The sequence below is a fragment of the Antedon bifida genome, chromosome 2 (genome assembly GCF_963402885.1).
Source record: "Antedon bifida chromosome 2, ecAntBifi1.1, whole genome shotgun sequence".
Classification (NCBI taxonomy): Eukaryota; Metazoa; Echinodermata; class Crinoidea; order Comatulida; family Antedonidae; genus Antedon; species Antedon bifida.
This window is the reverse complement of record NC_136227.1, coordinates 11,501,476-11,514,225: the sequence shown is the minus strand read 5'-3', so window position 1 is coordinate 11,514,225 and position 12,750 is coordinate 11,501,476. Positions and strand designations below refer to the sequence as shown.

The 12,750-nt window shown below is 30.0% G+C and overlaps 20 non-coding genes across 20 annotated transcripts; all 20 read left to right on the top strand.

Moving 5' to 3' along the window:
- The first annotated feature begins 466 nt into the window (after positions 1–466).
- On the top strand, positions 467–585 carry LOC144836489 (U5 spliceosomal RNA). The gene has a single exon (XR_013611317.1). It is a non-coding gene; the product is annotated as a U5 spliceosomal RNA (small nuclear RNA).
- A 407-nt stretch (positions 586–992) lies between these two features.
- Positions 993–1,112, top strand: LOC144836466 (U5 spliceosomal RNA). Its single transcript, XR_013611295.1, has one exon. It is a non-coding gene; the product is annotated as a U5 spliceosomal RNA (small nuclear RNA).
- A 406-nt stretch (positions 1,113–1,518) lies between these two features.
- On the top strand, positions 1,519–1,638 carry LOC144836430 (U5 spliceosomal RNA). The gene has a single exon (XR_013611261.1). It is a non-coding gene; the product is annotated as a U5 spliceosomal RNA (small nuclear RNA).
- A 405-nt stretch (positions 1,639–2,043) lies between these two features.
- LOC144836500 (U5 spliceosomal RNA) lies at positions 2,044–2,163 on the top strand. The gene has a single exon (XR_013611328.1). It is a non-coding gene; the product is annotated as a U5 spliceosomal RNA (small nuclear RNA).
- A 527-nt stretch (positions 2,164–2,690) lies between these two features.
- On the top strand, positions 2,691–2,810 carry LOC144836511 (U5 spliceosomal RNA). The gene has a single exon (XR_013611339.1). It is a non-coding gene; the product is annotated as a U5 spliceosomal RNA (small nuclear RNA).
- A 410-nt stretch (positions 2,811–3,220) lies between these two features.
- On the top strand, positions 3,221–3,340 carry LOC144836465 (U5 spliceosomal RNA). The gene has a single exon (XR_013611294.1). It is a non-coding gene; the product is annotated as a U5 spliceosomal RNA (small nuclear RNA).
- Positions 3,341–3,746: 406 nt separating this feature from the next.
- Positions 3,747–3,866, top strand: LOC144836464 (U5 spliceosomal RNA). Its single transcript, XR_013611293.1, has one exon. It is a non-coding gene; the product is annotated as a U5 spliceosomal RNA (small nuclear RNA).
- A 528-nt stretch (positions 3,867–4,394) lies between these two features.
- LOC144836488 (U5 spliceosomal RNA) lies at positions 4,395–4,513 on the top strand. The gene has a single exon (XR_013611316.1). It is a non-coding gene; the product is annotated as a U5 spliceosomal RNA (small nuclear RNA).
- A 407-nt stretch (positions 4,514–4,920) lies between these two features.
- LOC144836463 (U5 spliceosomal RNA) lies at positions 4,921–5,040 on the top strand. Its single transcript, XR_013611292.1, has one exon. It is a non-coding gene; the product is annotated as a U5 spliceosomal RNA (small nuclear RNA).
- A 406-nt stretch (positions 5,041–5,446) lies between these two features.
- LOC144836462 (U5 spliceosomal RNA) lies at positions 5,447–5,566 on the top strand. Its single transcript, XR_013611291.1, has one exon. It is a non-coding gene; the product is annotated as a U5 spliceosomal RNA (small nuclear RNA).
- A 528-nt stretch (positions 5,567–6,094) lies between these two features.
- On the top strand, positions 6,095–6,213 carry LOC144836514 (U5 spliceosomal RNA). Its single transcript, XR_013611342.1, has one exon. It is a non-coding gene; the product is annotated as a U5 spliceosomal RNA (small nuclear RNA).
- Positions 6,214–6,620: 407 nt separating this feature from the next.
- LOC144836461 (U5 spliceosomal RNA) lies at positions 6,621–6,740 on the top strand. Its single transcript, XR_013611290.1, has one exon. It is a non-coding gene; the product is annotated as a U5 spliceosomal RNA (small nuclear RNA).
- A 406-nt stretch (positions 6,741–7,146) lies between these two features.
- LOC144836429 (U5 spliceosomal RNA) lies at positions 7,147–7,266 on the top strand. Its single transcript, XR_013611260.1, has one exon. It is a non-coding gene; the product is annotated as a U5 spliceosomal RNA (small nuclear RNA).
- Positions 7,267–7,672: 406 nt separating this feature from the next.
- LOC144836460 (U5 spliceosomal RNA) lies at positions 7,673–7,792 on the top strand. Its single transcript, XR_013611289.1, has one exon. It is a non-coding gene; the product is annotated as a U5 spliceosomal RNA (small nuclear RNA).
- Positions 7,793–8,198: 406 nt separating this feature from the next.
- Positions 8,199–8,318, top strand: LOC144836521 (U5 spliceosomal RNA). The gene has a single exon (XR_013611349.1). It is a non-coding gene; the product is annotated as a U5 spliceosomal RNA (small nuclear RNA).
- Positions 8,319–10,090: 1,772 nt separating this feature from the next.
- On the top strand, positions 10,091–10,210 carry LOC144836505 (U5 spliceosomal RNA). The gene has a single exon (XR_013611333.1). It is a non-coding gene; the product is annotated as a U5 spliceosomal RNA (small nuclear RNA).
- Positions 10,211–10,616: 406 nt separating this feature from the next.
- LOC144836459 (U5 spliceosomal RNA) lies at positions 10,617–10,736 on the top strand. Its single transcript, XR_013611288.1, has one exon. It is a non-coding gene; the product is annotated as a U5 spliceosomal RNA (small nuclear RNA).
- A 528-nt stretch (positions 10,737–11,264) lies between these two features.
- Positions 11,265–11,384, top strand: LOC144836497 (U5 spliceosomal RNA). The gene has a single exon (XR_013611325.1). It is a non-coding gene; the product is annotated as a U5 spliceosomal RNA (small nuclear RNA).
- A 406-nt stretch (positions 11,385–11,790) lies between these two features.
- LOC144836458 (U5 spliceosomal RNA) lies at positions 11,791–11,910 on the top strand. Its single transcript, XR_013611287.1, has one exon. It is a non-coding gene; the product is annotated as a U5 spliceosomal RNA (small nuclear RNA).
- A 528-nt stretch (positions 11,911–12,438) lies between these two features.
- Positions 12,439–12,558, top strand: LOC144836496 (U5 spliceosomal RNA). The gene has a single exon (XR_013611324.1). It is a non-coding gene; the product is annotated as a U5 spliceosomal RNA (small nuclear RNA).
- The last annotated feature ends 192 nt before the right edge of the window (positions 12,559–12,750 follow it).

Genomic DNA, 12,750 nt, shown 5'->3' with positions numbered 1-12,750 from the left:
AGTTTCTAGGTACGGCTATGATGTTTTTTCATACGAAACTAAATTTTATTGTACCAGTTACTGTATGCCTAAAAAATAATTATTAATCCTGTAGTTTAAATACATTGAATTAAGAATTAATTTCAACAAAATATTCTATCATTTATTCCCTTGATCTTGGCATTTGTGACACAGTGAAAGGCCATTGTCAACTTCACAATACAATTATTTGAAATATGCAAATGTCGCATGTCCTTTTTTGTCTTCTATTTGTTTAAAAAATAAAAGTTTAGAAAAATGAATAAACATTATTATTTTTATAAATTATTAGTCAAAATGTTTTAAACCGATAGTGGTAAACTTTCTAGTCCAGCTGGACCAAGAGTTATGCATTTCGTTAATATTTAGTACGGTAGGTCTACATGAATTCAAACCTATTTATTTCGATAGGTGATGCAATGGATATACTAAAGGTACAGGTTTCTAATTGCTCTGGTTTCTCTGCATCACGCATAAATCTTTCGCCTTTTACTAAAGATTTCCGTGTAGAGGAACAACTATTGAGTTTCAACTCAATTTTTCTCAACCCTTGTTTTTGTACAAGGGTATTTATGAATTAAATGTTAGAATAACAATTAGTATTGTACGATCCGACAGCTTCTCACACTGAGTTTCTATGTACGGTATGATGTTTTTCAATGATTTCTTGATCTTGGCATTTGCTACATAGTAAACTGGTTAACTTTAAGTTACAATTATTTGAAATATGCAAATGATGGCATGTCTTTTTGATGCCTTTTATTTGTTTTAAAAGTTTGGAAAAATTAATAAACATTATTATTTTTATAAATTATTAGTCAAAATGTTTTAAACCGCTAGTGGTAAACTTTCTAGTGCAGCTGGACCAAGAGTTATGCATTTCGTTAATATTTAGTACGGTAGGTCTACATGAATTCAAACCTATTTATTTCGATAGGTGATGCTATGTATATACTATAGGTACAGGTTTCTAATCACTCTGGTTTCTCTGCATCACGCATAAATCTTTCGCCTTTTACTAAAGATTTCCGTGTAGAGGAACAACTATTGAGTTTCAACTCAATTTTTCTCAACCCTTGTTTTGGTACAAGGGTATTTATGAATTAAATGTTAGAATAACAATTAGTATTGTACGATCCGACAGCTTCTCACACTGAGTTTCTATGTACGGTATGATGTTTTTCAATGATTTCTTGATCTTGGCATTTGCTACATAGTAAACTGGTTAACTTTAAGTTACAATTATTTGAAATATGCAAATGATGGCATGTCTTTTTGATGCCTTTTATTTGTTTTAAAAGTTTGGAAAAATTAATAAACATTATTATTTTTATAAATTATTAGTCAAAATGTTTTAAACCGCTAGTGGTAAACTTTCTAGTGCAGCTGGACCAAGAGTTATGCATTTCGTTAATATTTAGTACGGTAGGTCTACATGAATTCAAACCTATTTATTTCGATAGGTGATGCTATGTATATACTATAGGTACAGGTTTCTAATCACTCTGGTTTCTCTGCATCACGCATAAATCTTTCGCCTTTTACTAAAGATTTCCGTGTAGAGGAACAACTATTGAGTTTCAACTCAATTTTTCTAAACCCTTGTTTTGGTACAAGGGTATTTATGAATTAAATGTTAGAATAACAATTAGTATTGTACAATCCGACAGCTTTCCAGACTGAGTTTCTATGTACGGTATGATGTTTTTCAATGATTCCTTGACCTTGGCATTTGCTACTTAGTCAACTGGTTAACTTTAAGTTACAATTATTTGAAATATGCAAATGATGGCGTGTCTTTTTTTGCCTTTTATTTGTTTTAAAAGTTTGGAAAAATTAATAAACATTATTATTTTTATAAATTATTAGTCAAAATGCTTTAAAACGATAGTGTTAAACTTTCTAGTGCAGATGAACCAAGATTTATACATTTCGTTAATGGTTAGTACGGTAGGTCTACATGAATTCAGACCTATTTATTTCGATAGGTGATGCTATGTATATACTATAGGTACAGGTTTCTAATCACTCTGGTTTCTCTGCATCACGCATAAATCTTTCGCCTTTTACTAAAGATTTCCGTGTAGAGGAACAACTATTGAGTTTCATTTCAATTTTTCTCAACCTTTGTTTTCGTACAAGGGTATTTATGAATTAAATGTTAGAATAACAATTAGTATTGTACGATCCGACAGCTTTTCACACTGAGTTTCTATGTACGGTATGATGTTTTTTCATACGAAACTAAATTTTATTATACCAGTTACTGTATGCCTAAAAAATAAATATTAATCCTGTAGTTTAAATACATTGAATTAAGAATTAATTTCAACAAAATATTCTATCATTTATTCCCTTGATCTTGGCATTTGTGACACAGTGAAAGGCCATTGTCAACTTCACAATACAATTATTTGAAATATGCAAATGTGGCATGTCCTTTTTTGTCTTCTATTTGTTTAAAAAATAAAAGTTTAGAAAAATGAATAAACATTATTATTTTTATAAATTATTAGTCAAAATATTTTAAACCGCTAGTGGTAAACTTTCTAGTGCAGCTGGACCAAGAGTTATGCATTTCGTTAATATTAAGTACGGTAGGTCTACATGAATTCAAACCTATTTATTTCGATAGGTGATGCTATGTATATACTATAGGTACAGGTTTCCAATCACTCTTGTTTCTCTGCATCACGCATAAATCTTTCGCCTTTTACTAAAGATTTCCGTGTAGAGGAACAACTATTGAGTTTTAGCTCAATTTTTCTCAACCTTTGTTTTCGTACAAGGGTATTTATGAATTAAATGTTAGAATAACAATTAGTATTGTACGATCCGACAGCTTTTCACACTGAGTTTCTATGTACGGTATGATGTTTTTCAATGATTCCTTGATCTTGACATTTGCTACATAGTCAACTGGTTAACTTCACAATACAATCATTTGAAATATGCAAATGTGGCATGTCCTTGTTTGTCTTCTATTTTGTTTAAAAAAATAAAAGTTTAGAAAAATTAATAAACATTGATTCTTATAAATTATTAGTCAAAATGTTTTAAACCGATAGTGGTAAACTTTCTAGTGCAGCTGGACCAAGAGTTATGCATTTCGTTAATATTTAGTACGGTAGGTCTACATGAATTCAAACCTATTTATTTCGATAGGTGATGCTATGTATATACTATAGGTACAGGTTTCTAATCACTCTGGTTTCTCTGCATCACGCATAAATCTTTCGCCTTTTACTAAAGATTTCCGTGTAGAGGAACAACTATTGAGTTTCAACTCAATTTTTCTCAACCCTTGTTTTGGTACAAGGGTATTTATGAATTAAATGTTAGAATAACAATTAGTATTGTACAATCCGACAGCTTTCCAGACTGAGTTTCTATGTACGGTATGATGTTTTTCAATGATTCCTTGACCTTGGCATTTGCTACTTAGTCAACTGGTTAACTTTAAGTTACAATTATTTGAAATATGCAAATGATGGCATGTCTTTTTTATGCCTTTTATTTGTTTTAAAAGTTTGGAAAAATTAATAAACATTATTATTTTTATAAATTATTAGTCAAAATGTTTTAAACCGATAGTGGTAAACTTTCTAGTGCTGCTGGACCAAGAGTTATGCATTTCGTTAATATTTAGTACGGTAGGTCTACATGAATTCAAACCTATTTATTTCGATAGGTGATGCTTTGTATATACTATAGGTACAGGTTTCCAATCACTCTGGTTTCTCTGCATCACGCATAAATCTTTCGCCTTTTACTAAAGATTTCCGTGTAGAGGAACAACTATTGAGTTTCAACTCAATTTTTCTCAACCCTTGTTTTGGTACAAGGGTATTTATTAATTAAATGTTAGAATAATAATTAGTATTGTACGATCCGACAGCTTCTCATACTAAGTTTCTAGGTACGGCTATGATGTTTTTTGATACGAAACTAAATTTTATTGTACCAGTTACTGTATGCCTAAAAAATAATTATTAATCCTGTAGTTTAAATACATTGAATTAAGAATTAATTTCAACAAAATATTCTATCATTTATTCCCTTGATCTTGGCATTTGTGACACAGTGAAAGGCCATTGTCAACTTCACAATACAATTATTTGAAATATGCAAATGTGGCATGTCCTTTTTTGTCTTCTATTTGTTTAAAAAATAAAAGTTTAGAAAAATGAATAAACATTATTATTTTTATAAATTATTAGTCAAAATGTTTTAAACCGATAGTGGTAAACTTTCTAGTCCAGCTGGACCAAGAGTTATGCATTTCGTTAATATTTAGTACGGTAGGTCTACATGAATTCAAACCTATTTATTTCGATAGGTGATGCAATGGATATACTAAAGGTACAGGTTTCTAATTGCTCTGGTTTCTCTGCATCACGCATAAATCTTTCGCCTTTTACTAAAGATTTCCGTGTAGAGGAACAACTATTGAGTTTCAACTCAATTTTTCTCAACCCTTGTTTTTGTACAAGGGTATTTATGAATTAAATGTTAGAATAACAATTAGTATTGTACGATCCGACAGCTTCTCACACTGAGTTTCTATGTACGGTATGATGTTTTTCAATGATTTCTTGATCTTGGCATTTGCTACATAGTAAACTGGTTAACTTTAAGTTACAATTATTTGAAATATGCAAATGATGGCATGTCTTTTTGATGCCTTTTATTTGTTTTAAAAGTTTGGAAAAATTAATAAACATTATTATTTTTATAAATTATTAGTCAAAATGTTTTAAACCGCTAGTGGTAAACTTTCTAGTGCAGCTGGACCAAGAGTTATGCATTTCGTTAATATTTAGTACGGTAGGTCTACATGAATTCAAACCTATTTATTTCGATAGGTGATGCTATGTATATACTATAGGTACAGGTTTCTAATCACTCTGGTTTCTCTGCATCACGCATAAATCTTTCGCCTTTTACTAAAGATTTCCGTGTAGAGGAACAACTATTGAGTTTCAACTCAATTTTTCTCAACCCTTGTTTTGGTACAAGGGTATTTATGAATTAAATGTTAGAATAACAATTAGTATTGTACGATCCGACAGCTTCTCACACTGAGTTTCTATGTACGGTATGATGTTTTTCAATGATTTCTTGATCTTGGCATTTGCTACATAGTAAACTGGTTAACTTTAAGTTACAATTATTTGAAATATGCAAATGATGGCATGTCTTTTTGATGCCTTTTATTTGTTTTAAAAGTTTGGAAAAATTAATAAACATTATTATTTTTATAAATTATTAGTCAAAATGTTTTAAACCGCTAGTGGTAAACTTTCTAGTGCAGCTGGACCAAGAGTTATGCATTTGGTTAATATTTAGTACGGTAGGTCTACATGAATTCAAACCTATTTATTTCGATAGGTGATGCTATGTATATACTATAGGTACAGGTTTCTAATCACTCTGGTTTCTCTGCATCACGCATAAATCTTTCGCCTTTTACTAAAGATTTCCGTGTAGAGGAACAACTATTGAGTTTCAACTCAATTTTTCTCAACCCTTGTTTTGGTACAAGGGTATTTATTAATTAAATGTTAGAATAATAATTAGTATTGTACGATCCGACAGCTTCTCATACTCAGTTTCTAGGTACGGCTATGATGTTTTTTCATACGAAACTAAATTTTATTGTACCAGTTACTGTATGCCTAAAAAATAATTATTAATCCTGTAGTTTAAATACATTGAATTAAGAATTAATTTCAACAAAATATTCTATCATTTATTCCCTTGATCTTGGCATTTGTGACACAGTGAAAGGCCATTGTCAACTTCACAATACAATTATTTGAAATATGCAAATGTAGCATGTCCTTTTTTGTCTTCTATTTGTTTAAAAAATAAAAGTTTAGAAAAATGAATAAACATTATTATTTTTATAAATTATTAGTCAAAATGTTTTAAACCGATAGTGGTAAACTTTCTAGTCCAGCTGGACCAAGAGTTATGCATTTCGTTAATATTTAGTACGGTAGGTCTACATGAATTCAAACCTATTTATTTCGATAGGTGATGCAATGGATATACTAAAGGTACAGGTTTCTAATTGCGCTGGTTTCTCTGCATCACGCATAAATCTTTCGCCTTTTACTAAAGATTTCCGTGTAGAGGAACAACTATTGAGTTTCAACTCAATTTTTCTCAACCCTTGTTTTTGTACAAGGGTATTTATGAATTAAATGTTAGAATAACAATTAGTATTGTACGATCCGACAGCTTCTCACACTGAGTTTCTATGTACGGTATGATGTTTTTCAATGATTTCTTGATCTTGGCATTTGCTACATAGTAAACTGGTTAACTTTAAGTTACAATTATTTGAAATATGCAAATGATGGCATGTCTTTTTGATGCCTTTTATTTGTTTTAAAAGTTTGGAAAAATTAATAAACATTATTATTTTTATAAATTATTAGTCAAAATGTTTTAAACCGCTAGTGGTAAACTTTCTAGTGCAGCTGGACCAAGAGTTATGCATTTCGTTAATATTTAGTACGGTAGGTCTACATGAATTCAAACCTATTTATTTCGATAGGTGATGCTATGTATATACTATAGGTACAGGTTTCTAATCACTCTGGTTTCTCTGCATCACGCATAAATCTTTCGCCTTTTACTAAAGATTTCCGTGTAGAGGAACAACTATTGAGTTTCAACTCAATTTTTCTCAACCCTTGTTTTGGTACAAGGGTATTTATGAATTAAATGTTAGAATAACAATTAGTATTGTACGATCCGACAGCTTCTCACACTGAGTTTCTATGTACGGTATGATGTTTTTGAATGATTTCTTGATCTTGGCATTTGCTACATAGTAAACTGGTTAACTTTAAGTTACAATTATTTGAAATATGCAAATGATGGCATGTCTTTTTGATGCCTTTTATTTGTTTTAAAAGTTTGGAAAAATTAATAAACATTATTATTTTTATAAATTATTAGTCAAAATGTTTTAAACCGCTAGTGGTAAACTTTCTAGTGCAGCTGGACCAAGAGTTATGCATTTCGTTAATATTTAGTACGGTAGGTCTACATGAATTCAAACCTATTTATTTCGATAGGTGATGCTATGTATATACTATAGGTACAGGTTTCTAATCACTCTGGTTTCTCTGCATCACGCATAAATCTTTCGCCTTTTACTAAAGATTTCCGTGTAGAGGAACAACTATTGAGTTTCAACTCAATTTTTCTAAACCCTTGTTTTGGTACAAGGGTATTTATGAATTAAATGTTAGAATAACAATTAGTATTGTACGATCCGACAGCTTCTCACACTGAGTTTCTATGTACGGTATGATGTTTTTCAATGATTTCTTGATCTTGGCATTTGCTACATAGTAAACTGGTTAACTTTAAGTTACAATTATTTGAAATATGCAAATGATGGCATGTCTTTTTGATGCCTTTTATTTGTTTTAAAAGTTTGGAAAAATTAATAAACATTATTATTTTTATAAATTATTAGTCAAAATGTTTTAAACCGCTAGTGGTAAACTTTCTAGTGCAGCTGGACCAAGAGTTATGCATTTCGTTAATATTTAGTACGGTAGGTCTACATGAATTCAAACCTATTTATTTCGATAGGTGATGCTATGTATATACTATAGGTACAGGTTTCTAATCACTCTGGTTTCTCTGCATCACGCATAAATCTTTCGCCTTTTACTAAAGATTTCCGTGTAGAGGAACAACTATTGAGTTTCAACTCAATTTTTCTCAACCCTTGTTTTGGTACAAGGGTATTTATGAATTAAATGTTAGAATAACAATTAGTATTGTACAATCCGACAGCTTTCCAGACTGAGTTTCTATGTACGGTATGATGTTTTTCAATGATTCCTTGACCTTGGCATTTGCTACTTAGTCAACTGGTTAACTTTAAGTTACAATTATTTGAAATATGCAAATGATGCCATGTCTTTTTTATGCCTTTTATTTGTTTTAAAAGTTTGGAAAAATTAATAAACATTATTATTTTTATAAATTATTAGTCAAAATGTTTTAAACCGATAGTGGTAAACTTTCTAGTGCAGCTGGACCAAGAGTTATGCATTTCGTTAATATTTAGTACGGTAGGTCTACATGAATTCAAACCTATTTATTTCGATAGGTGATGCTATGTATATACTATAGGTACAGGTTTCCAATCACTCTGGTTTATCTGCATCACGCATAAATCTTTCGCCTTTTACTAAAGATTTCTGTGTAGAGGAACAACTATTGAGTTTCAACTCAATTTTTCTCAACCCTTGTTTTGGTACAAGGGTATTTATTAATTAAATGTTAGAATAATAATTAGTATTGTACGATCCGACAGCTTCTCATACTAAGTTTCTAGGTACGGCTATGATGTTTTTTCATACGAAACTAAATTTTATTATACCAGTTACTGTATGCCTAAAAAATAAGTATTAATCCTGTAGTTTAAATACATTGAATTAAGAATTAATTTCAACAAAATATTCTATCATTTATTCCCTTGATCTTGGCATTTGTGACACAGTGAAAGGCCATTGTCAACTTCACAATACAATTATTTGAAATATGCAAATGTGGCATGTCCTTTTTTGTCTTCTATTTGTTTAAAAAATAAAAGTTTAGAATGAAATTACAATTAATGAATAACGGGTTTGAACATTATTGGAAATCTTTCTACGAAGGAACCTCTGAAATGAAATTACATTTGTTATTAGACAATTTATATAATGAAAACGTTGTTCTTGGGGAAATTTTTGACTTGGCTTGTAAAAAATACCTACAAAGTGCCTGGGATACCAGGTTAGATATATATAAGAAATTACCAACATTACCCCAATAATTAGCCTATTTGGCTTTTACATTGATAAACTAGTTTATTTGCTTTTATTTTATTTTGCTAACTTCAAATTTTGTGTTTATCTCGATTTTTGTAAAAATAATCATGATTATGTATTGTTTATACTTTTGACCTTTTGTATCTTTATACTGTTATTCAATTGTTTTTTAGTTTTATTTTCTATGTATAAGTTTTTTTTTTTTTTTTTCTGTCAGTTAGATATACCAATAACTAATCATTAAACAAATAAAATCTTGTACTTGCTGTTTTCTATATCTATAATTTCAAGTACATATAAACATATATTTGTGCTTATTTCGATTTATGTAGTAATTTTATCATGATTATGTATTATTTATACTGTTCACCTATTGTACCTTTATTCTTTATTTTTTGTTTTTTAGGTTTTTTTTATTTACTATGTATAAGTATTTTTTTTTTCTGTCTGACATTTTTTAAGTAGGCCCTAATGTGTATTTACTACTGACCTATTGCATCGATTTATTGATTTGCTCGTAATACAATTTTTTTAAAGTATCTACTCAAGTGTGCAATTACTACTGTACATTTGTTTTTGTTTTGTTTTTTGTTTTTTTGTTTTTTTTCCAATGTAAGTTAATTATGTAAGTTTTATCATCATTTACCTTTTATATGTTGTTGTTTATATTTGTATGGACGCACCACCGAAAGGTGTGTGCCACTGATTCGAAAGTGAGTACCAATAAATACTGAAATACTGAAATACTAAAGATTTCCGTGTAGAGGAACAACTATTGAGTTTCAACTCAATTTTTCTCAACCCTTGTTTTGGTACAAGGGTATTTATGAATTAAATGTTAGAATAACAATTAGTATTGTACGATCCGACAGCTTCTCACACTGAGTCTATGTACGGTATGATGTTTTTCAATGATTTCTTGATCTTGGCATTTGCTACATAGTAAACTGGTTAACTTTAAGTTACAATTATTTGAAATATGCAAATGATGGCATGTCTTTTTTATGCCTTTTATTTGTTTTAAAAGTTTGGAAAAATTAATAAACATTATTATTTTTATAAATTATTAGTCAAAATGTTTTAAACCGCTAGTGGTAAACTTTCTAGTGCAGCTGAACCAAGAGTTATGCATTTCGTTAATATTTAGTACGGTAGGTCTACATGAATTCAAACCTATTTATTTCGATAGGTGATGCTATGTATATACTATAGGTACAGGTTTCTAATCACTCTGGTTTCTCTGCATCACGCATAAATCTTTCGCCTTTTACTAAAGATTTCCGTGTAGAGGAACAACTATTGAGTTTCAACTCAATTTTTCTCAACCCTTGTTTTGGTACACGGGTATTTATGAATTAAATGTTAGAATAACAATTAGTATTGTACAATCCGACAGCTTTCCAGACTGAGTTTCTATGTACGGTATGATGTTTTTCAATGATTCCTTGACCTTGGCATTTGCTACTTAGTCAACTGGTTAACTTTAAGTTACAATTATTTGAAATATGCAAATGATGGCATGTCTTTTTTATGCCTTTTATTTGTTTTAAAAGTTTGGAAAAATTAATAAACATTATTATTTTTATAAATTATTAGTCAAAATGTTTTAAACCGATAGTGGTAAACTTTCTAGTGCAGCTGGACCAAGAGTTATGCATTTCGTTAATATTTAGTACGGTAGGTCTACATGAATTCAAACCTATTTATTTCGATAGGTGATGCTATGTATATACTATAGGTACAGGTTTCCAATCACTCTGGTTTCTCTGCATCACGCATAAATCTTTCGCCTTTTACTAAAGATTTCCGTGTAGAGGAACAACTATTGAGTTTCAACTCAATTTTTCTCAACCCTTGTTTTGGTACAAGGGTATTTTTTAATTAAATGTTAGAATAATAATTAGTATTGTACGATCCGACAGCTTCTCATACTAAGTTTCTAGGTACGGCTATGATGTTTTTTCATACGAAACTAAATTTTATTGTACCACTTACTGTATGCCTAAAAAATAATTATTAATCCTGTAGTTTAAATACATTGAATTAAGAATTAATTTCAACAAAATATTCTATCATTTATTCCCTTGATCTTGGCATTTGTGACACAGTGAAAGGCCATTGTCAACTTCACAATACAATTATTTGAAATATGCAAATGTGGCATGTCCTTTTTTGTCTTCTATTTGTTTAAAAAATAAAAGTTTAGAAAAATGAATAAACATTATTATTTTTATAAATTATTAGTCAAAATGTTTTAAACCGATAGTGGTAAACTTTCTAGTCCAGCTGGACCAAGAGTTATGCATTTCGTTAATATTTAGTACGGTAGGTCTACATGAATTCAAACCTATTTATTTCGATAGGTGATGCAATGGATATACTAAAGGTACAGGTTTCTAATTGCTCTGGTTTCTCTGCATCACGCATAAATCTTTCGCCTTTTACTAAAGATTTCCGTGTAGAGGAACAACTATTGAGTTTCAACTCAATTTTTCTCAACCCTTGTTTTGGTACAAGGGTATTTATGAATTAAATGTTAGAATAACAATTAGTATTGTACAATCCGACAGCTTTCCAGACTGAGTTTCTATGTACGGTATGATGTTTTTCAATGATTCCTTGACCTTGGCATTTGCTACTTAGTCAACTGGTTAACTTTAAGTTACAATTATTTGAAATATGCAAATGATGGCATGTCTTTTTTATGCCTTTTATTTGTTTTAAAAGTTTGGAAAAATTAATAAACATTATTATTTTTATAAATTATTAGTCAAAATGTTTTAAACCGATAGTGGTAAACTTTCTAGTGCAGCTGGACCAAGAGTTATGCATTTCGTTAATATTTAGTACGGTAGGTCTACATGAATTCAAACCTATTTATTTCGATAGGTGATGCTATGTATATACTATAGGTACAGGTTTCCAATCACTCTGGTTTCTCTGCATCACGCATAAATCTTTCGCCTTTTACTAAAGATTTCCGTGTAGAGGAACAACTATTGAGTTTCAACTCAATTTTTCTCAACCCTTGTTTTGGTACAAGGGTATTTATTAATTAAATGTTAGAATAATAATTAGTATTGTACGATCCGACAGCTTCTCATACTAAGTTTCTAGGTACGGCTATGATGTTTTTTCATACGAAACTAAATTTTATTGTACCAGTTACTGTATGCCTAAAAAATAATTATTAATCCTGTAGTTTAAATACATTGAATTAAGAATTAATTTCAACAAAATATTCTATCATTTATTCCCTTGATCTTGGCATTTGTGACACAGTGAAAGGCCATTGTCAACTTCACAATACAATTATTTGAAATATGCAAATGTGGCATGTCCTTTTTTGTCTTCTATTTGTTTAAAAAATAAAAGTTTAGAAAAATGAATAAACATTATTATTTTTATAAATTATTAGTCAAAATGTTTTAAACCGATAGTGGTAAACTTTCTAGTCCAGCTGGACCAAGAGTTATGCATTTCGTTAATATTTAGTACGGTAGGTCTACATGAATTCAAACCTATTTATTTCGATAGGTGATGCAATGGATATACTAAAGGTACAGGTTTCTAATTGCTCTGGTTTCTCTGCATCACGCATAAATCTTTCGCCTTTTACTAAAGATTTCCGTGTAGAGGAACAACTATTGAGTTTCAACTCAATTTTTCTCAACCCTTGTTTTGGTACAAGGGTATTTATGAATTAAATGTTAGAATAACAATTAGTATTGTACAATCCGACAGCTTTCCAGACTGAGTTTCTATGTACGGTATGATGTTTTTCAATGATTCCTTGACCTTGGCATTTGCTACTTAGTCAACTGGTTAACTTTAAGTTACAATTATTTGAAATATGCAAATGATGGCATGTCTTTTTTATGCCTTT